This window comes from Arachis ipaensis, chromosome B2, assembly GCF_059453495.1.
Source record: "Arachis ipaensis isolate K30076 ecotype BB chromosome B2, ASM5945349v1, whole genome shotgun sequence".
Taxonomy (NCBI): Eukaryota; Viridiplantae; Streptophyta; class Magnoliopsida; order Fabales; family Fabaceae; genus Arachis; species Arachis ipaensis.
Genome location: NC_142437.1, coordinates 71,514,259 through 71,536,488, shown reverse-complemented (window position 1 = coordinate 71,536,488; position 22,230 = coordinate 71,514,259). Strand labels below are relative to the sequence as shown.

At 39.9% G+C, this 22,230-nt stretch overlaps 1 protein-coding gene and 2 non-coding genes across 3 annotated transcripts in view; all 3 read right to left on the bottom strand.

Annotated features, from left to right (window-relative positions):
• Positions 1-22,230, bottom strand: part of LOC148574337 (uncharacterized) — a 52,102-nt gene that overhangs the window by 5,055 nt on the left and 24,817 nt on the right.
• LOC148574339 (small nucleolar RNA R71) lies at positions 2,305-2,411 on the bottom strand. Its single transcript, XR_015906788.1, has one exon. It is a non-coding gene; the product is annotated as a small nucleolar RNA R71 (small nucleolar RNA).
• LOC148574338 (small nucleolar RNA R71) lies at positions 9,750-9,857 on the bottom strand. Its single transcript, XR_015906019.1, has one exon. It is a non-coding gene; the product is annotated as a small nucleolar RNA R71 (small nucleolar RNA).

The following is a 22,230-nucleotide window of genomic DNA, read 5'->3' as shown; positions in this document are numbered from 1 at the left end:
TAAGTGTCACTAACGTTCTCGAAGGATTGGAAAGCTTACGTTAAGAGCCACGTTAACTAAGTTAACGTGGACTCTAACGTAGGGAAGGGGGAGGTTTATCAACGTAATTGGGAAAGGTAAGTCCCAATAACGTGTGCGAAGGACCAAGAGGCAACGTTAGTGGTAACGTTTGTGCCACTAACATTGAGGTTAACGTGGCTCATACTTAGGTGAGCAACGTTAGTGAAAAAGGTGATTGTCACTAACGTTCTCGAACCCACACTTTCACTTAACGTTAACACCACTAACGTCCTGAGCTAAAAGTCCCTGCCTACTTCACACTTTCTCTCTGCAAGCAAAGCTAAGCCCAATGATGAAGATAACTGCTTCAAACTCAGGATCCAAAAGCCCATACCCAAGACTTGAAGAGCCAACTAGAAGATCAGAAGAGTAGTATATATAGGAGTAGCTTTGAATTAATTGGAGAGCTGGAAAGCTTAGGGAGCCTTTGGCCTAGAATTACTCTCTGTATTTTACTTTCTCTGCACTTCTAGTTTACTTTCAGCATGTATTCTCCATCTTTGTTTTTATTTTCCAGAGCTATGAACAACTAAACCCCTTTCATTGGGTTAGGGAGCTCTGTTGTAATTTGATGGATCAATTTTAGTTTTCATTCTCCTTCTTCTATCTTTTCTCTTGATTTTACTAGAAGGCTTTCGATCTTCATCCAATTAGGTAGTTATCTTGAAAAAGAAGCTATTCATACTTGGATCTCTTCTGAACCTTGAAAGAGGAATGAAGGGATCATGCTAGAAATGCTTTCTCATGCTGGACCAAATTGGGTGTGGATGGATATGTGACTATAATCCTTCCAACACTTGATTTGGGAAATGCATGTGGTATAATCAGTGACCATACTTCATCTCTTCTCATGAGCAATTGACCAAGGAATTGGCTATTGATCAAGATTTGAGAGATTGAATTACAAGGAATTGTAATTCGATCACTTAAGATTGTCAAGGAGATCAATAAATGCATTGATTGAGGAAGAGATGAAAATGAACTTGATCCGGAGAATGCAACATCTCCTGAGCCCAATGAACTCCCCATTTCTGATCTTACCCATTCTCTTTAATTTCTGCCATTTACTTTTATGAGCAATTGCCCCATCCCCATTTAAGATTCTGCAATTTACTTTCCGCCATTTACATTCAGCTATTTATTTCCAGCATTTACTGTTTCCACCATTTACTTTCCCGCCATTTAATTTTCTGCAATTCTCAACTCAAATTCTGGTTCGCTCAACTAGAACATTCCTTTAATTAAAGTTGCTTGATCAATCAATCTCTGTGGGATTCGACCTCACTCTATTGTGAGCTTTTACTTGACGACGAATTCGGTACACTTGCCGAAGGAAATTTGTTGAGAGACAAGTTTTTCGCGTATCAAGTTTATGGCGCCGTTGTCGGGGATTGATTTTGAATCAACAATGATTAAATTGGAGGATAACTAGATTGAGTATTTTTAGTTTGTTTGATTTAATTTTCTGTTTGAGTAATTTACTTTCAGTTTTAGTTAATTTCTCCCCCTCCCCTTACATTTTCATTTTTTTTAGTTATTTACAATTCAGTTCACTGACCCACTAACTGTTTGATATATTGCATCACTCACACTAACAGTAATTCTAACAGAAATACTTCTTGCATCTATTTTCCTTGCTTGTGCTTTGTTGGTTGTATGACAGGGAAAAGAAGCGGGGCTTCAACTTCCTTTGATTCAGAACCTGAGAGGACCTTCCTTAGATTAAGGAGGGAAGCAAGAGAAAAACGAGTAGTGGGTGCCGAGGAAGAGGAGGAATACTTTGAACTAAACATGGAAAAAAACATGGAAAACCATCATGAAGAAGAGGCTCACAACCATGGCAGAGAAGGTCGAGCAAATCATGCTGGGGAGGAGAGAAGAGTTTTAGGCTCTTACATCAATCCAAACCCAGGAAACTGTGGAAGTAGCATTCAAAAGCCGACCATCCATGCCAATAATTTTGAACTAAAACCGCAGCTCATCACCCTTGTTCAGAACAACTGTTCGTTCGGAGAAGGAGTCCAAGAAGATCCCAATCAACATCTAACCACCTTCCTGAGGATATGTGACACGGTGAAGTCTAATGGTGTTCATCCTGACGCCTATAGACTGCTCTTATTTCCATTCTCACTCAAGGATAAGGCAGCCAAGTGGCTGGAGTCTTTTCCGAAGGAGAGTTTGACAACTTGGGAAGATGTGGTGAACAAATTTTTAGCCAAATTCTATCCTTCCCAAAGAATCAACAGGCTGAGAGCTGAGGTCCAAACTTTCAGGCAACAAGATGGTGAGACTCTATATGAAGCATGAGAGAGGTTTAAGGACCTGACAAGGAGGTGTCCACCAGATAGGTTCAATGAATGGGTGCAGCTATACATTTTCTATGAAGGCCTTTCTTATGAATCAAAGAAAGCAGTAGACCACTCATCCGGGGGATCTCTGAACAAGAAGAAGACCATTGAGGAGGCCATAGATGTCATTGAAACTGTAGCAGAAAATGACTATTTCTATGCTTCTGAAAGAGGGAACACTAGAGGAGTGATGGAGCTAAACAATGTAGATGCTCTGCTGGCCCAAAATAAGCTCATTACCAAGCAGCTGGCTGACCTCACCAAGAAGATGGAGAGGAACCAAGTAGCAGCAATCACCACTTCATCAGCAACCCAAGAAGGAGTGAATGAAGAAGCAGAGGGTAGTCAGGAGCAAGCCAACTACATTGGGAATTCACCTAGGCAAAACCATGATCCATACTCCAAGACCTACAACCCTAGTTGGAGGAATCACCCAAACTTTGGGTGGGGGAATCAATAAGATCAAGGCCAAGATCGGAGACATCACAACCCCAACAACAATGTAGCTCACCAACAATTCACACAGAGAACATATCAACACCACCATGACAACACCTCTCCACATCCATATCAAAACCAAAATAATATTTCTCATCCTTCCACTTCTAATCCCAATCACCCATCATTTGATGACAGACTCTCAAGGATTGAGAATCTACTTGAAGGCATAGGCAAAGAGATTCAAGACAACAAGGCGTTCAAGGAGGAAGTGCGAGCAAATTTTAAGAACCAGGGAGACACCATCAAGAGGTTGGAATCTCAAGTAGGGTATCTCTCTGAGCAGATTCCCAAACCTACAGATGGATTCCCAAGTGACACAGAGAAAAATCTAATAGGAGAAACAAAGAAAGTAAGATGGGAAAATTGCAAGATGGTCACTATAAGTGATAAGGAGACTAAGGACAAGCCAAACAAGCTGTCAGAACAACCTGGAGATACCTCAGCAGAGGAGAAGGTAAAAGATCACCAAGAACCAAAAATCTCACAACAAGAGCTGCTGAGACTCTATGCACCCTTTCCCCAACTACTCAATGGTGCTGTGGAGAAGAGAATATACTCAAGATTTCTTGACTTGTTTGCATCTCTACATGTAAACATACCATTCATCAAGACCATCCAACAAATGCCTGCATACATCAAGTATATGAAGGAACTGCTTCCCAGGAAAAGCTCACTCAAGGGAGGCCAAACTATAGTGATGAACAAGGAGTGCAGCGCCCTCATTCAACCAGAGTTGCCTACAAAAAGAAAGGACCCAGGGAGTTTTCACATACCCTGTGCCATAGGAGAAACAATGTTTGATAGAGCACTCTGCGACTTGGGAGCAAGCATCAACTTAATGCCCTTGGCCCTTGTGAAGAGGCAGCAGATCAATGAGATAATGCCCACAGATGTAGTCATCAGGCTGGCTAACAAAACTAAAAAACAAGCAATAGGAGTGGTGGAAAATGTGTTGGTAAAGGCTGGGAAATACTTCCTCCCAGCAGACTTTGTCATATTGGACATGGAAGAGAGTTACACTCACCCAATCATATTGGGAAGACCATTCCTAGCTACAGCCAGAGCACTCATAGACGTGGAGCGAGGGGAGCTAATCTTGAGGATCCATGATGAATAGCTCACCTTCACTGTCTTCAAACTCTCACAAGAAACGGATCAAGAGAACAAGGAACCAAGGAAGGATCACAATGAGATACTGAAGGAAGAGATGAGTACTGAAGAACAACAAGCTCATCCGGAAACTCCCTTGGTTGATGGACAAGGAAACAAGCAGCTGTCACAGCTCAAGGAAAAGCTGGAGGAACCTAAACCACCAGAGGCATGTGAAGACAACATCAAAATTTCTTTAGAAGAAGAGGCCACAAAGAGTAAGACAACATCACAAGGAACAAAGAAGAAGGTACCAAGGAGGTGGAGGAACAAAAAGATCCCTACAGAGGACTTCTCTCCAGGGGATAAAGTGATCTCAGCTTACTTCCCAGATATCCCCCCTGATCTCCCCACTGTGCCATCTCAGCTACCTAAGGTCTTCGCTATCAACAGAGTTCTCTCCTTGGAACATGTAGAGATCATTGATACAACTACTGGATATAGGTCTACTGCCAGAGGAGAAGACTTGAAGCACTATCGACCTCCTTGATGAAGGCAAAACGTCAAGCTAGTGACTCTAAAGAAGCGCTTCATGGGAGGCAACCCATGTTTTATATGCTTTTAGAAAATAGTTAATAAGTCAATTTTTATGAATTCCAACTCAAACTTGACTAACACTTGGTGAAATCCTTGTTATGCAGTATATAGTGAAGAACAAGTTTGGTGTTCAAAGCATGCCAAGAAAGCATGAATGCAACTCAGAGCATGCTAGTCTTGGAGCTTTGAACAAAGACTTTTTCATCACAATGCTCCAAACTAAGTTTGGTGTCAGCCAAGGTGCCACGAATATGCATATAAAGATGCACAGTTAGTTAGTTAGTTGGTATTCATGAATAAACAATCTAATTCTTTTTCTTTATTATTCTAGCCGTAAAGTTTAAATCTTTTTTTATGATATTGATTTTTTTTATTTTATTTTTATAGGGAAAAGGAAAGGAGCATTGAAGAGGATTGATTGGACAATTAAATGAAGAAGGTTTGGACACCACAAAAGGAGGATACAACACACGTGCCCCAAAGGGGGATGTATTGGAAAATGTTGCCATGCAACATTGAAGAAAGGAGACCCTTGAAGACCGAACCAATAGCCCTCATAAAGATGAGGACCCTTGTGCTCATGCTCTATAAAACCCCATCCGTCCATCCAACAACCTCCACATCAATCCATACCTTTCATCCCCTCATCATCTCTCTATATAAGTGAGTCCTGGTGCGTACTTACCCCTCACACTCGAATTCCCACTCTCTACACTTAACACTTCCGGCATCCAAAATTCCTTCATCACACCTCGTCCTAACCAACCAAATTCCTCATCTATCCGTACCTTCCAATCTCCTCACACAGCAACTCAAGTTCATGGCATCATCAAGCTCCAAGAGACAAAAGAGGAAGGAACCAATGGAGAGCATTCCTTTCGATGAGAAGAGATTCAAAACTGCGTTCCATGAACAAGAATTTGAGCGGATAAAGCTCAAAAAGATACTGCCCAAGTTAACCTTCCAAATCAATGAAGACGAGTGCCCACAGATTCAGGAGAAAATTGAACAAAGAGGGTGGCTGATGAGCGGATAATTTATACGCTTTTTGGCATTGTTTTTAGTATGTTTTTAGTAGGATCAAGTTACTTTTAGGGATGTTTTTATTAGTTTTTATGTTAAAAATCACATTTCTGGACTTTACTATGAGTTTGTGTATTTTTTCTGTGATTTTAGGTATTTTCTGGCTGAAATTGAGGGACCTGAGCAAAAATCAGATTCAGAGGTTGAAGAAGGACTGCTGATGCTGTTGGATTCTGACCTCCCTGCACTCAAAGTGGATTTTCTGGAGCTACAGAACTCAAAATGGCGCGCTTCCAATTGCGTTGGAAAGTAGACATCTAGGGATTTCCAGAAATATATAATAGTCCATACTTTGGCCGAGTTTAGATGATGTAAAAGGGCGTTGAACGCCAGTTCTACGCTACTGTCTGGAGTTAAACGCCAGAAACACGTCACGAGCCAGAGTTAAACGCCAGAAATACGTTACAAACTGGTGTTCAACTCCAAGAATGACCTCTGCACGTGTAGATTTCAAGCTCAGCCCAAGCACACACCAAGTGGGCCCCGGAAGTGGATTTATGCATCAATTACTTACTTCTGTAAACCCTAGTAGCTAGTCTAGTATAAATAGGACTTTTTACTATTGTATTTGACATCTTTGATCAGTTTTATGATATCTTAGACTTTCATGGGGGCAGGCCATTCGGCCATGCCTGAACCTTTCACTTATGTATTTTTCAACGGTAGAGTTTCTACACTCCATAGATTAAGGTGTGGAGTTCTGCTGTTCCTCATGAATTAATGCAAAGTACTACTGTTTTATATTCAATTCAACTTATTTCGCTTCTAAGATATTCATTTGCACTTCAACATGAATGTGATGAACGTGACAATCATCATCATTCCCTATGAACGCGTTCCTGACAACCACTTTCGTTCTACCTTCGATTGAATGATTATCTCTTGGATCTCTTAATCAGAATCTTCGTGGTATAAGCTAGATTGATGGCGGCATTCATGAGAATCCGGAAAGTCTAAACCTTGTTTGTGGTATTCTGAGTAGGATTCTGGGATTGAATGACTGTGACGAACTTCAAACTCACGAGTGCTGGGCGTAGTGACAGACGCAAAAGGAGGGTGAATCCTATTCCAGTATGATCGAGAACCTCAGATGATTAGCCGTGCTGTGACAGAGCATTTGGACCATTTTCACAAGAGGATAGGATGCAGCCATTGACCACGGTGATGCCTCCAGATGATTAGCCATGCAGTGACAGTGCATCGGACCATTTTCACAGAGAGGATGAAAAGTAGCCATTGACAATGGTGATGTCCTTACATAAAGCCAGCCATGGAAAGGAATAGGATTGATTGGATGAAGACAGCAGGAAAGCAGGAGTTCAGAGGAACAAACGCATCTCTATACGCTTATCTGAAATTCTCACCAATGATATACATAAGTATTTCTATCTTTATTTTCTGTTTATTTGTTATAATTTTCGAAAACTCCATAATCAATTATTATCTACCTGACTGAGTTCTACAAGATGACCATAGCTTGCTTCATACCAACAATCTCCGTGGGATCGACCCTTACTCACGTAAGGTTTATTACTTGGACGACCCAGTGCACTTGCTGGTTAGTTGTATCGAAGTTGTGAATGAAAAACGATTTATTAAGACGTGCGTACAGAGTTTTTGGCGCTGTTGCCTGAGATCACAATTTCGTGCACCAAGTTTTTGGCGCCGTTGCCGGGGATTGTTCGAGTTTGGACAACTGACGGTTCATCGTGTTGCTCAGATTAGGTAATTTTCTTCTTATTTTATTTTCAAAAAGTTTTCAAAAAAAAATTTTCAAAAATCTTTCAAAAATTTCTCATCTGTTTTCAAAAATTATTCTAAATTTTTTTAAGAATGAATTCTAGTGTTTCATAAAGCATGTTGAAGCCTGACTGGATGTAAAGCCATGTCTAAATTCATTTGGACTGGGGCTTCCAACCCAATATTATCAAGAGCAAGCTAGTTGTTGCTAATCCACCTGCTGCTGTTCTGGATCCACCTGATTTACATCCTAAAGCTGACTGGCTATTAAGCCATGTCCAACCCTTTGATTGGAGCTTTGGGCTAATATTGAAAGATTCCTGGAATTCTTCTTAAAGATTTTGGATTTCTTATTTTCTTTTTCCTACATGTTTTTCGAAAATAATATACAAAAATCCAAAAAAAATTTAGAAAATCATAAAAATAAAAAATATTTTGTGTTACTTGTTTGAGTCTTGAGTCAGATTTTAAGTTTGGTGTCAATTGCATGTTCATCTTGCATTTTTTCGAAAAATTCATGCATTCATAGTGTTCTTCATGATCTTCAAGTTGTTCTTGGTAAGTCTTCTTGTTTGATCTTTAAATTTCCTTGTTTTGTGTCTTTCCTTGTTTTTCATATGCATTCTTGCATTCATAGTGTCTATACATGAAAAATTTTTAAGTTTGGTGTCTTGCATGTTTTCTTTGCTTATAAAAATTTTTTAAAAATATGTTCTTGATGTTCATCATGATCTTCATAGTGTTCTTGGTGTTCATCTTGACATTCATGGCATTCTTGCATGCATTCATTGTTTTGATCCAAAATTTTCATGCATTGCATCATTTTCATGTTTTTCTCTCTCATCATAAAAAAATTCAAAAATAGAAAAAAAATATCTTCCCCTTTTTCTTCTCATAAATTCGAAAATTGGAGTTGACTTTTTCAAAAATTTTTAAAATTCAATTGTTTCTTATGAGTCAAATCAAATTTTCAATTTAAAAATCTTATCTTTTTCAAAATCTTTTTCAAAAATTAAATCTTTTTCATTTTTCTCATTTATTTTCGAAAATTTTAAAAATATTTTTCAAAAATCTTTTTCTTAATTTTACATCATATTTTCGAAAATATCATCAACAATTAATGTTTTGATTCAAAAATTTCAAGTTTGTTACTTACTTGTTAAGAAAGATTCAAACTTTAAGTTCTAGAATCATATTTTGTGATTTCTTGTGAATCAAGTCATTAATTGTAATTTTAAAAATCAAATCTTTTTCAAAATTAATTTCAATCATATCTTTTCAAAAATATCTTCTTATCTTATCTTTTTCAAAAATTTGATTTTAAAATATCTTTTCTAACTCCTTATCTTCTTATCTTTTCAAAAATTGATTTTCAAAATTTGTTTCAACTAACTAACTAACTTTTTGTTTGTTTCTCATCTTTTTCAAAACTACCTAACTAACCCTCTCTCTCTAATTTTCGAAAATATCCCCCTCTTTTTCAAAAAAAAAATTCTTTTTAATTAACTAATTGTTTCAAAATTCAATTTTAATTTATTTCTTCTTTTAATTTTCGAAAATCACTAACCATTTTTCAAAAATAATTTTCAAAAATTCTCTTTCTCTCTCATCTCCGTCTATTTATTTATTCATCTACCAACACTTCTCTTCATCTCACATCTCTGCTCTCCTCACCCTTGTGTTTCTTTTCTTACATTACATTCTTTTCTTCTTCTTTTCTTCTACTCACACAGGGACCTCTATACTGTGGTAAAAATGATCCCTATTATTATTATTTTTTTGTTCCCTCTTTTTCATATGAGCAGGAGCAAGGACAAGAATATTCTTGTTGAAGTAGATCCAGAACCTGAAAGGACTCTGAAGAGGAAACTTAGAGAAGCTAAATTACAACAATCCAGCAAGCACCTTTCAGAAATTTTCGAACAGGAAGAGGAGATGGCAGCCGAAAATAATAATAATGCAAGGAGGATGCTTGGTGACTTTACTGCACCTAATTCCAATTTACATGGAAGAAGCATCTCCATCCCTACCATTGGAGCAAACAATTTTGAGCTGAAACCTCAATTAGTTTCTCTGATGCAACAAAACTGCAAGTTCCATGGACTTCCATCTGAAGATCTCTTTCAGTTCTTAATTGAATTCTTGCAGATCTGTGATACTGTTAAGACTAATGGAGTAGATCCTGAAGTCTACAGGCTCATACTTTTCCATTTTGCTGTGAGAGACAGAGCTAGAGTGTAGTTGGACTCTCAACCCAAAGATAGCCTGAACTCTTGGGATAAGCTGGTCACGGCTTTCTTAGCCAAGTTCTTTCCTCCTCAAAAGCTTAGTAATCTTAGAGTGGATGTTCAAACCTTCAAACAGAAAGAAGGTGAATCCCTCTATGAAGCTTGGGAGAGATACAAGCAACTTACCAAAAAGTGTCCTTCTGACATGCTTTCAGAATGCACCATCCTGGATATATTCTATGATGGTATGTCTGAATTAGCTAAGATGTCATTGGATACTTCTACAGGTGGATCCATTCACCTATAGAAAACGCCTGTAGAAGCTCAAGAACTCATTGACATGGTTGCTAACAACCAGTTCATGTACACTTCTGAGAAGAATCCTGTGAGTAATGGGACGCATCAGAAGAAGGGAGTTCTTGAAATTGATACTCTGAATGCCATATTGGCTCAGAACAAACTATTGACTCAGTAAGTCAATATGATTTCTCAGAATCTGAATGGAATGAAAGCTGCATCCAACAGTACTCAAGAGGCAGTTTCTGAAGAAGAAGCTTATGATCCTGAGAACCCTGCAATAGCAGAGGTGAATTACATGGGTGAACCATACGGAAACACCTATAATCCCTCATGGAGAAATCACCCAAATCTCTCATGGAAGGATCAACAAAAGCCTCAACAAGGCTTTAATAATGGTGGAAGAAACAGGTTTAGCAATAGTAAGCCTTTTCCATCATCCACTCAGCAACAGACAGAGAACTCTGAACAAAATACCTCTAATTTAGCAAACTTAGTCTCTGATCTATCTAAGGCCACTGTGAGTTTCATGAATGAAACAAGGTCCTCCATTAGAAATTTGGAAGCACAAGTGGGCCAGCTGAGTAAAAAGATCACTGAAATCCCTCCTAGTACTCTCCCAAGTAATACAGAAGAAAATCCAAAAGGAGAGTGCAAGGCCATTGATATAACCATCATGGCTGAATCCAAGGAAGAAGGGGAGGACGTGAATCCCAAGGAGGAAGACCTCCTGGGAAGTCCAGTGATCAATAAGGAGTTTTCCGCTGAGGAACCAAAGGAATCTGAGACTCAACTAGAGACCATAGAGATTCCATTAAACCTCCTTATGCCATTCATGAGCTCTGATGAGTATTCCTCTTCTGAAGAGAATGAGGATGTTACTGAGGAGCAAGTTACCAAGTACCTTGGTGCAATCATGAAGCTGAATGCCAAATTATTTGGTATTGAGACTTGGGAAGATGAACCTCCCTTGTTCACCAATGAACTGAGTGATCTGGATCAACTGACATTGCCTCAGAAGAAACAGGATCCTGGAAAGTTCTTAATACCTTGTACCATAGGCACCATGATCTTTGAAAAGGCTCTGTGTGACCTTGGTTCAGGGATAAACCTCATGCCCCTCTCTGTAATAGAGAAACTGGGAATCTTTGGGGTGCAAGCTACTAAAATCTCATTAGAGATGGCAGATAATTCAAGAAAACAGGCTTATGGACAAGTAGAGGACGTGTTAGTAAAGGTTGAAGGCCTTTACATCCCTGCTGATTTCATAGTCCTAGATACTGGGAAGGATGAGGATGAATCCATCATCCTTGGAAGACCCTTCCTAGCCACAGCAAGAGCTGTAATTGATGTTGACAGAGGCGAACTAGTCCTTCAATTGAATGAGAACTCCCTTGTGTTTAAAACTCAAGGTCATCCTTCTGTAAACATGGAAAAGAGACACAGTAAGCTTCTCTCAAAACAGAGTCAACCAGAGCCCCCACAGTCAAACTCTAAGTTTGGTGTTGAACTCCCATATCCAAACTCTAAGTTTGGTGTTGGGGAGTCTCAACAATGCTCTGAACATCTGTGAGGCTCCATGAGAGCCCACTGTCAAGCTATTGACATTAAAGAAGCGCTTGTTGGGAGGCAACCCAATTTTTATTTATCTAATTTTATTTTTATTGTTATTTCATGTTTTATTAGGTTCATGATCATGTGGAGTCACAAAATAAATATAAAAATTAAAAACGGAATCAAAAACAGCAGAAGAAAATTCACACCCTGGAGGAGGATCTCACTGGCGTTTAAACGCCAGTAAGGAGCATCTGTCTGGCGTTCAACGCCAGAACAGAGCTGCGTTCAGACGCCAGAAATGCACAGTGAAGAAGAGCTGGCGCTGAACGCCAGAAACAAGCATCTGGCTGGCGTTCAACGCCAGAAATATGCTGTATCTGGGCGTTGAACGCCCAGAACAAGCATCAATTCGGCGTTTAAACGCCAGAATTGCATGCAAAGGCATTTTACATGCCTAATGGGTGCAGGGATGCAAATCCTTGACACCTCAGGATCTGTGGACTCCACAGGGTCAACTCAGCATTTGTGGACCCCACAGGATCCCCACCTACCTCCACTCACTCTCTTCCCTCTTCTCAATGTTCATCCTCTCTTCCCAATAAACACTCTTCCCCAAAACACTTCACCACTCACATCATCCACTCTTACCCATAAACCTACCTCATAAACTCCACCTACCTTCAAAATTCACAAATCAATTTCCCACCCAAACCCACCCATATGGCCGAACCTTAACCCCCCTCCCTTCCCTATATAAAGCCCTCTATTCTTCTTCATTTTCACACAACACAACCCTCTCTTCCCCTTCTTGGCCGAAACACATCTCTCTCTCCCTCTCCTCCATTTTTTCTTCTTCTTCATCTATTCTTTCTTCTCTTGCTCGAGGGCGAGCAATATTCTAAGTTTGGTGTGGTAAAAGCATAAGCTTTTTGTTTTTCCATTACCATTGATGGCATCCAAGACCAGAGAATCCTCTAGAAAAGGGAAAGGGATGACAAAAGCTTCCACCTCTGAGTCATGGGAGATGGAAAGATTCATCTCCAAAGCTCATCAAGACCACTTCTATGATGTTGTGGCCAAGAAGAAGGTGATCCCCGAGGTCCCTTTCAAGCTCAAGAGAAATGAGTATCCGGAGACCCGACATGAAATCCAAAGAAGAGGTTGGGAAGTTCTAACAAACCCCATCCAACAAGTCGGCATCCTAATAGTTCAAGAGTTCTATGCCAATGCATGGATCACTAGGAACCATGATCAAAGTAAGAAGCCGAACCCAAAGAATTATCTCACCATGGTTCGGGAGAAATACTTAGATTTTAGTCCGGAAAATGTGAGGTTGGCGTTTGACTTGCCTATGATGCAAGGAGATGCACGCCCCTACACTAGAAGGGTCAACTTTAATCAAAGGTTGGACCAAGTCCTCATGGACATATGTGTGGAAGGAGCTCAATGGAAGATTGACTCCAAAGGCAAACCGGTTCAACTTAGAAGACTGGACCTCAAGCCTATAGCTAGAGGATGGTTGGAGTTCATACAATGCTCCATCATCCCCACTAGCAACCAATCTGAAGTTACTGTGGATCGGGCCATCATGATCCATAGCATCATGATTGGAGAGGAAGTAGAAGTTCATGAAGTCATCTCCCTTGAACTCTACAAAATAGCCGAAAAGCCCTCTCCTAGGGCAAGGCTAGCTTTTCCTCATCTTGTTTGCCATCTATGTTACTCAGTTGGGGCTTTCATAGAAGGAGACATTCCCATTGAGGAAGAGAAGCCCATCACTAAGAAAAGGATGGAGCAAACAAGAGAGCCCGTTCATGGATCTCAAGAGACGCATGAAGCTTATCACCATGAGATCCCAGAGATGCCTCAAATAAATTTTCCTCCACAAAACTATTGGGAGCAAATCAACACCTCCCTAGGAGAATTAAGTTCCAACATGGGACAATTAAGGGTGGAACATCAAGAGCACTCCATCATCCTTCATGAAATTAGAGAAGATAAAAGAGCAATGAGGGAGGAGCAACAAAGACAAGGAAGAGACATAGAAGAGCTCAAGGACATCGTTGGTTCCTCAAGAAGGAAACGCCACCATCACTAAGGTGGATTCATTCCTTGTTCTTAAATTCTTTGTTTTTCGTTTTCTTTATGATAAATGCTTATCCATGTTTGTGTCTTATTACATGATCATTAGTCTTTAGTAACTTTGTCTTAAAGTTATGAATGTCCTATGAATCCATCACCTCTCTTAAATGAAAACTATTTTAATTCAAAAGAACAAGAAGTACATGAGTTTCGAATTTATCCTTGAACTTAATTTAATTATATTGATGTGGTGACAATGCTTCTTGTTTTCTGAATGAATGTCTGAACAGTGCATATGTCTTTTGAAGTTGTTGTTTGAGAATGTTAAATATGTTGGCTCTTGAAAGAATGATGACAAGGAGACATGTTATTTGATAATCTGAAAAATCATAAAAATGATTCTTGAAGCAAGAAAAAGCAGTGAATACAAAGCTTGCAGAAAAAAAATATAGCGAAAAAAAAAGAGAGAAAAAGCAAGCAAAAAAAGCCAAAAGCTCTTAAAACTAAGAGGCAAGAGCAAAAAGCCAATAACCCTTAAAACCAAAAGGCAAGGGTAATAAAAAGGATCCCAAGGCTTTGAGCATCAGTGGATAGGAGGGCCTAAAGGAATAAAATCCTTGCCTAAGCGGCTAAACCAAGCTGTCCCTAACCATGTGCTTGTGGCGTGAAGGTGTCAAGTGAAAACTTGAGATTGAGCGGTTAAAGTCTAGGTCCAAAGCAAAAGAAGAGTGTGCTTAAGAACCCTGGACACCTCTAATTGGGGACTTTAGCAAAGCTGAGTCACAATCTGAAAAGGTTCACCCAATTATGTGTCTGTGGCATTTATGTATCCGGTGGTAATACTGGAAAACAAAATGCTTAGGGCCACGGCCAAGACTCATAAAGTAGCTGTGTTCAAGAATCAACATACTGAACTAGGAGAATCAATAACACTATCTGAACTCTGAGTTCCTATAGATGCCAATCATTCTGAACCTCAATGGATAAAGTGAGATGCCAAAACTATTCAAGAGGCAAAAAGCTATAAGTCCCGCTCATCTGATTGGAGCTATGTTTCATTGATAGTTTGGAATTTATAGTATATTCTCTTCTTTTTATCCTATTTGATTTTCAGTTGCTTGGGGACAAGCAACAATTTAAGTTTGGTGTTGTGATGAGCGGATAATTTATACGCTTTTTGGCATTATTTTTAGTATGTTTTTAGTAGGATCTAGTTAATTTTAGGGATGTTTTTATTAGTTTTTATGTTAAAAATCGCATTTCTAGACTTTGCTATGAGTTTGTGTGTTTTTTCTGTGATTTCAGGTATTTTCTAGCTGAAATTGAGGGACCTGAGCAAAAATCAGATTCAGAGGTTGAAGAAGGACTGCTGATGCTGTTGGATTCTGACCTCCCTGCACTCAAAGTAGATTTTCTGGAGCTACAGAACTCAAAATGGCACGCTTCCAATTGAGATGGAAAGTAGACATCCAGGGCTTTCCAGCAATATATAATAGTCCATACTTTGGCCGAGTTTAGATGACGTAAAAGGGCGTTGAACGCCAGTTCTACGCTGTTGTCTGGAGTTAAACGTCAGAAACACGTCACGAGCCAGAGTTGAACGCCAGAAATACGTTACAAACTGGCGTTCAACTCCAAGAATGACCTCTGCACGTGTAGACTTCAAGCTCAGCCCAAGCACACACCAAGTGGGCCCCAGAAATGGATTTATGCATCAATTACTTACTTCTGTAAACCCTAGTAGCTAGTCTAGTATAAATAGGACTTTTTACTATTGTATTTGACATCTTTGATCAGTTTTATGCTATCTTAGGCTTTCATGGGGGCTGGCCATTCGGCCATGCCTAAACCTTTCACTTATGTATGTTTCAACGGTAGAGTTTCTACACTCCATAGATTAAGGTGTGGAGCTCTGCTGTTCCTCATGAATTAATGCAAAGTACTACTGTTTTATATTCAATTCAACTTATTTCGCTTCTAAGATATTCATTCGCACTTCAACATGAATGTGATGAACGTGACAATCATCATCATTCCCTATGAACGCGTGCCTGACAACCACTTCCGTTCTACCTTCGATTGAATGATTATCTCTTGGATCTCTTAATCAGAATCTTCGTGGTATAAGCTAGATTGATGGCGGCATTCATGAGAATCCGGAAAGTCTAAACCTTGTCTGTGGTATTATGAGTAGGATTCTGGGATTGAATGACTGTGACAAACTTCAAACTCGCGAGTGCTGGGCGTAGTGACAGACGCAAAAGGAGGGTGAATCCTATTCCAGTATGATCGAGAACCTCAGATGATTAGTCGTGCTGTGACAGAGCATTTGGACCATTTTCACAAGAGGATAGGAGATGCAGCCATTGACCACGGTGATGCCTCCAGATGATTAGCCATGCAGTGACAGTGCATCGGACCATTTTCACAGAGAGGATGAAAAGTAGCCATTGACAATGGTGATGTCCTTACATAAAGCCAGCCATGGAAAGGAGTAGGATTGATTGGATGAAGACAGCAGGAAAGCAGGAGTTCAGAGGAACAAACGCATCTCTATACGCTTATCTGAAATTCTCACCAATGATAAAGATAAGTATTTCTATCTTTATTTTTTGTTTATTTATTATAATTTTCGAAAACTCCATAATCAATTATTATCTGCCTGACTGAGATCTACAAGATGACCATAGATTGCTTCATACCAACAATCTCCGTGGGATCGACCCTTACTCACGTAAGGTTTATTACTTGGACGACCCAGTGCACTTGCTGGTTAATTGTATCGAAGTTGTGAATGAAAAACGATTTATTAAGATGTGCGTACAGAGTTTTTGGCGCCGTTGCCTGAGATCACAATTTCGTGCACCAGTGGCAAAGGCTCACGAATCCAGAGGAGAAGATCAATGCAAACCTCATCAAAGAGTTCTATGCAAATGTGGTTAGAGAAGACAAAACCAAGGCCCCAACCTTCAAAAGCTACGTAAGAGGAAAGGAGGTGGACGTCAGCCCAAATGCTATAACAAGAACTCTTCACCTGAAATCACCACATTTTGATGAGCTCAGTTATCATGCAAGGATAAATAAGAGCCCTGACAATGATGAGCTCACAGAAATCGTGACTGATATCTGTGTTATAGCAGCTGACTGGGAGAGGTATGTAGATGGGAGACCCCGATTCATCAAGAGGGGAGACCTTAGCCCGAAGGCCAAGGGATGGTTTGAACTCATAAGGAGGTCTATCCTCCCAGCTGCAAATAATTCAGAGGTCAATATCAATCGAGTGACTATGGTACATTGCCTAGTACAGGGTGGAGAAATCAATGTGCATGAACTCATAGCTGAGGGGATTCAAGAGTCAGCTGAGAAGGTTGATCCGGGTGCCAGGCTTTGGTACCCCAGCACTATTCTCAGATTGTGTACAAGAGCCAAGGTAGTCTTCGAAGATAGCAATCCAAACTGGGTGAATCTTGGGAGGCTAGTTACACTCCAGTGTCTGATCTATACTACTCCCGCCCAACAACAAAGAAGACCCCAAATAGGAAAGCAAAAAGCGAAAGAAGGAGCTCATCAAGAGGAATCTCATCAAGAAGAATATCAATAAGAAGAACATCATGACCCAGCCAACTTGAATATGAATCACCTTCTAAGAGCCATTGAATATTTGGGGATGAGACATATGGAAGGACAAGAGCAAATACTAAACCTTCAGTCCAACTGGATGAGCCAACAAGAAGAGTGGCAGAAACAACAAATAGAGCAGCAACAGGAACACTACTCCCAGCTCACTCAAGCCATCCACTAAGTTACTGAGAGGCAAGAACGTCAAGATAAGCACTTGCAAGAACTCAATCAGTGGCAAATAGCTCAGATGAAAGCATTCAATGAGTTCACTGTACTTAATGAAGGACGGCAACTACATAGGGAGGAGTTCAACGTAAACACTCAAGCCAAGATGAACTACATGTCTAGTCATATGCATCATCTACACTATGCTATCCCTACATATGATGAGGTTCAAAAAGATTTTGTAGAACAAGAAGAAAGGAAAGTGAAACAGCAGAAGAAAACACTAAAGAAGAAGATGGAAGATGGTGGTTTCTGGAAGAAGTTGATTGGAAAGAGCAAAGGGAGTGGGAGTACGAGCACTCAAGAGGGACACAAAGAGGACAAGCAAGGAGGAGAGCATGGGCAACCACATGAGTAAAAGGTGGTGGAGTTCCTTCTTTGGTCCATCTTTTTCTATGCTTTGAATAAGGAAGATCTTGTATGAGATAGAACATGCTTCCATGTTAGTTTGAACCATTTTCAATTCTGTCTTTAAAACTTTTTGTTGATTAGGGCTGTGTTTGCTAGTCTGAATGTCATTACTACATCATTTCCTTACTTATTTGTATGCTTGTCCTTTTGAATCAAATGAAAAGAGAATGAGTGTTTTATAAAAGACCAGAGTGGAGTTCATACTATGGAGTAAGTTCTTGAGTTTGTGGTGTGATCATAAGTTAGCTAAGTTGGTTCAACCACAAGGTGAGAAGACAACTATCTGTCATGAATACTATGCTTTGAACGCACCCCATGAGACTAGCTAAATAACAAGATCCTAATAAGAAAAAGGGAAAGAACAATCAAAGTTGAAGAATAAAAGAAAAATAGCAAGAAAAGAGGCTAGGCACCAAGGGTTTGAGTCTTGAGGGATGTGTCTGTGGTGTTCTTGTACCAAGGATCTGCTTGGATTACTAAGCTCTCAGGGGTGCTTTATCACTTGGTAACTTGGGTTAACTAACCCGGGATCATCAGCTGAAAGTCCACTATCAAGAGCAATCTTTGCTACAGAACATTTAGTAACCCAAAGAGGTGCTGGACACCAAGACCTCAAGGAAAGAAAATAAACAAACCATGTGCCTGTGGTGTGTATGTATGGGGGAGAGACTTGAGGAAGTAAGTCCTTAGGGGTGCTTCAACACCTAGCACCTTGAACCAACTGGTTCGGGAGTGTTGGCTGAAAGCTTATTTTAAAGAGTTGCCCCCTTACAGAGCACTTAGCCTAAGAACACAAATAAGCCCTGAAATGACAACAAAAGGATCAATGAATAAAATTCTCATGGGATGCAATCACAGTGAGTATTCTAGGACATGATAAAGGTCTGAAAGCCAGTGAAGGAATGAACCTAAGTTGCTATGCATGAAACCACCATAAAACCAGAAACATGACTTCCACAAGAATGACTCATTTCTCTTGGCATTCCATTCATCATTCTCTTGTTCCAGTACTTGCTTAGGGACAAGCAAGCTTTAAGTTTGGTGTTGTGATGCCAGGGCATTTTGGCCAGTTTCACTGACCTTTTCTTTACTGTTTTTAGGGTAGTTTCATGCATTTTCTTAGAAAATAAGTTAGTTTTGGGTAGATATTCACTTACATCTTGATTCAAGCATACATTGTGCACTTTACATGATTTCATGAGGATTTTGCATAAATTATATGATAAATTGGATGATGCATGACTCATGACTTGGACTAGAACTTTGATGCACTTTGTTGCTTGATTTCAGGACAAAGAAAGCAAAGAAGAACCACGTTAGCAGTCACGTTAGTCCCACTAACGTGACCTCTAACGTGGAATGGGTGCTAACTTGCAAAGTTAATGAGAAAGGTAATCGCCAATAACGCCCTCAAAGCCATCATAAGTCCACGTTAAGAGTCACGTTAACTAAGTTAACGTGAACTCTAACGTGGAAGAAGACAACAAGGCCAACATTAGTGACACTCGCCTTTGTCACTAACGTTAGACCAAGCTCATAATTGGCCACGTTAGTTGCCACGTTAACTTAGTTAACGTGGCTTCTAATGTTAAGAAGCAAAAAGGAAGCCAACATTAGTGACATTCACCTTTGTCACTAACGTTGGCCAAGCTTCCATAAGCCACGTTAACTCCCACGTTAACTTAGTTAACGTGGAAGCTAATGTGGAGAGAGCAATTGGTCGCCAACGTTAGTGACACTTACCTTTGTCACTAACGTTGGGGTAAACCACCAAGAGCCACCATGAGTAACGTTAACTCCCACGTTAACTTAGTTAACGTGGAAGCTAACGTGGATAAAGAGATGATGAGCCAACGTTAGTGACACTCACATTTGTCACTAACGTTGGAGATGGCTAGCATGACTACGTTAAAAGCCACGTTAGTGACACTCACCTTTGTCACTAACGTTCTCGAAGGATTGGCAAGCTTATGTTAAGAGCCACGTTAACTAAGTTAACATGGACTCTAACGTAAGGAAGGGGGAGGTTTATCAACGTTATTGGGAAAGGTTAGTCCCAAAAACGTGTGCGAAGGGCCAAGAGGCAACGTTAGTGGTAACGTTTGTGCCACTAACGTTGAGGTTAACGTGGCTCATACTTGGGTGAGCAACGTTAGTGAAAAAGGTGATTGTCACTAACGTTCTCGAACCCACACTTTCACTTAACGTTAACACCACTAACGTCCTGAGCTAAAAGTCCCTGCCTACTTCACACTTTCTCTCTGCAAGCAAAGCTAAGCCCAATGATGAAGATAACTGCTTCAAACTCAGGATCCAAAAGCCCATACCCAAGACTTGAAGAGCCAACTAGAAGATCAGAAGAGTAGTATATATAGGAGTAGCTTTGAATTAATTGGAGAGCTGGAAACTTTAGGGAACCTTTGGCCTAGAATTACTCTCTGTATTTTACTTTCTCTGCACTTCTAGTTTACTTTCAGCATGTATTCTCCATCTTTGTTTTTATTTTCCAGAGCTATGAACAACTAAACCCCTTTCATTGGGTTAGGGAGCTCTGTTGTAATTTGATGGATCAATTTTAGTTTTCATTCTCCTTCTTCTATCTTTTCTCTTGATTTTACTAGAAGGCTTTCGATCTTCATCTAATTGGGTAGTTATCTTGGAAAAGAAGCTATTCATACTTGGATCTCTTCTGAACCTTGAAAGAGGAATGAAGGGATCATGCTAGAAATGCTTTCTCATGCTGGACCAAATTGGGTGTGGATGGATATGTGACTATAATCCTTCCAACACTTGATTTGGGAAATGCAAGTGGTATAATCAGTGACCATACTTCATCTCTTCTCATGAGCAATTGACCAAGGAATTGGCTATTGATCAAGATTTGATAGATTGAATTACAAGGAATTGTAATTCGATCACTTAAGATTGCCAAGGAGATCAATGAATGCATTGATTGAGGAAGAGATGAAAATGAACTTGATCCGTAGAATGCAACATCTTCTGAGCCCAATGAACTCCCCATTTCTGATCTTACCCATTCTCTTTAATTTCTGCCATTTACTTTTATGAGCAATTGCCCCATCCCCATTTAAGATTCTGCAATTTACTTTCCGCCATTTACATTCAGCTCTTTATTTTTAGCATTTACTGTTTCCACCATTTACTTTCCCGCCATTTAATTTTCTGCAATTCTCAACTCAAATTCTGGTTCGCTCAACTAGAACATTCCTTTAATTAAAGTTGCTTGATCAATCAATCTCTGTGGGATTCGACCTAACTCTATTGTGAGTTTTTACTTGACGACAAATTCGGTACACTTGCCGAAGGAAATTTGTTGAGAGACAAGTTTTCCGCATATCAGTTGGGCCCAAAGTACTTCAGAAATCGCTGGGGGCAATTTCACTTTAGTGGGCCACAAGCAGCATCGGTGCGCACGGGTACATGACGCGTGTGCGCCCATATACGCAAAGCAACATATGGAAAATTTTATATCATTTTGAAGCCCAGGATGTTAGCTTTCCAACGCAACTAGAACCGCCTCATTTGGACCTCTGTAGCTCAAGTTATGGTCGATTGAGTGCATAGAGGTCAGGCTTGACAGCTTCACGGTTCCTTTATTTCTTCATGAGTTCTACCACTTTGCATGCTTTTCTCCTCACTTCCTCCATCCAATACTTGCCTTATGAACCTGAAATCACTCAACAAACATATCAAGGCATCGAATGGAATTAAAGTGAATTAAAATCACCAATTTTTGGGCCTAAAAAGCATATTTTCACATTTATGCACAAATCAAGGGAGAATTGCAAAACCATGCTATTTCATTGAATAAATGTGAGAAAAGGTGATAAAATCTCCCAAAATAAGCACAAGATAAACCACAAAATTGGGGTTTATCAGCGAGCATGTGGATGCGTACGTGACCACCCTGTTTTTCTGAAAAATGCATTTTTAAAGCTTTCAATCATTTCTCGAGCCTTCTAAACCTTTATGGTAATGGGTCTTCATTGTTTTCAGAAAGTGTCCCCACACTTGGACCTTGCTCCATGTGCTTCTCTTCCATTTCTTCATGGTGAACTTTAGCTACAGTTTCATCAATAATGTCGCACTGGAATATAGAATGATCTTCTGGAGGGTGCTTCATAGCTTCATTTAAACTGAATTTCACTGTTTTACCATCTATCTCAAAGGAGTAAGTTCCTGAGAATGCATCCAGCTTGAACTTTGAAGTCTTCAGGAATGGTCTTCCAAGCAGGATTGATGATGGTCTTCCTGAGACATTAGGGGGCATTTCCAGGATATAGAAGTCAATAGAAAATGTGAGCCCCTTAATGCTCACTAATACATCTTCAGCAATTCCGACTACTGTAATAATGCTTTTATCTGCTAAT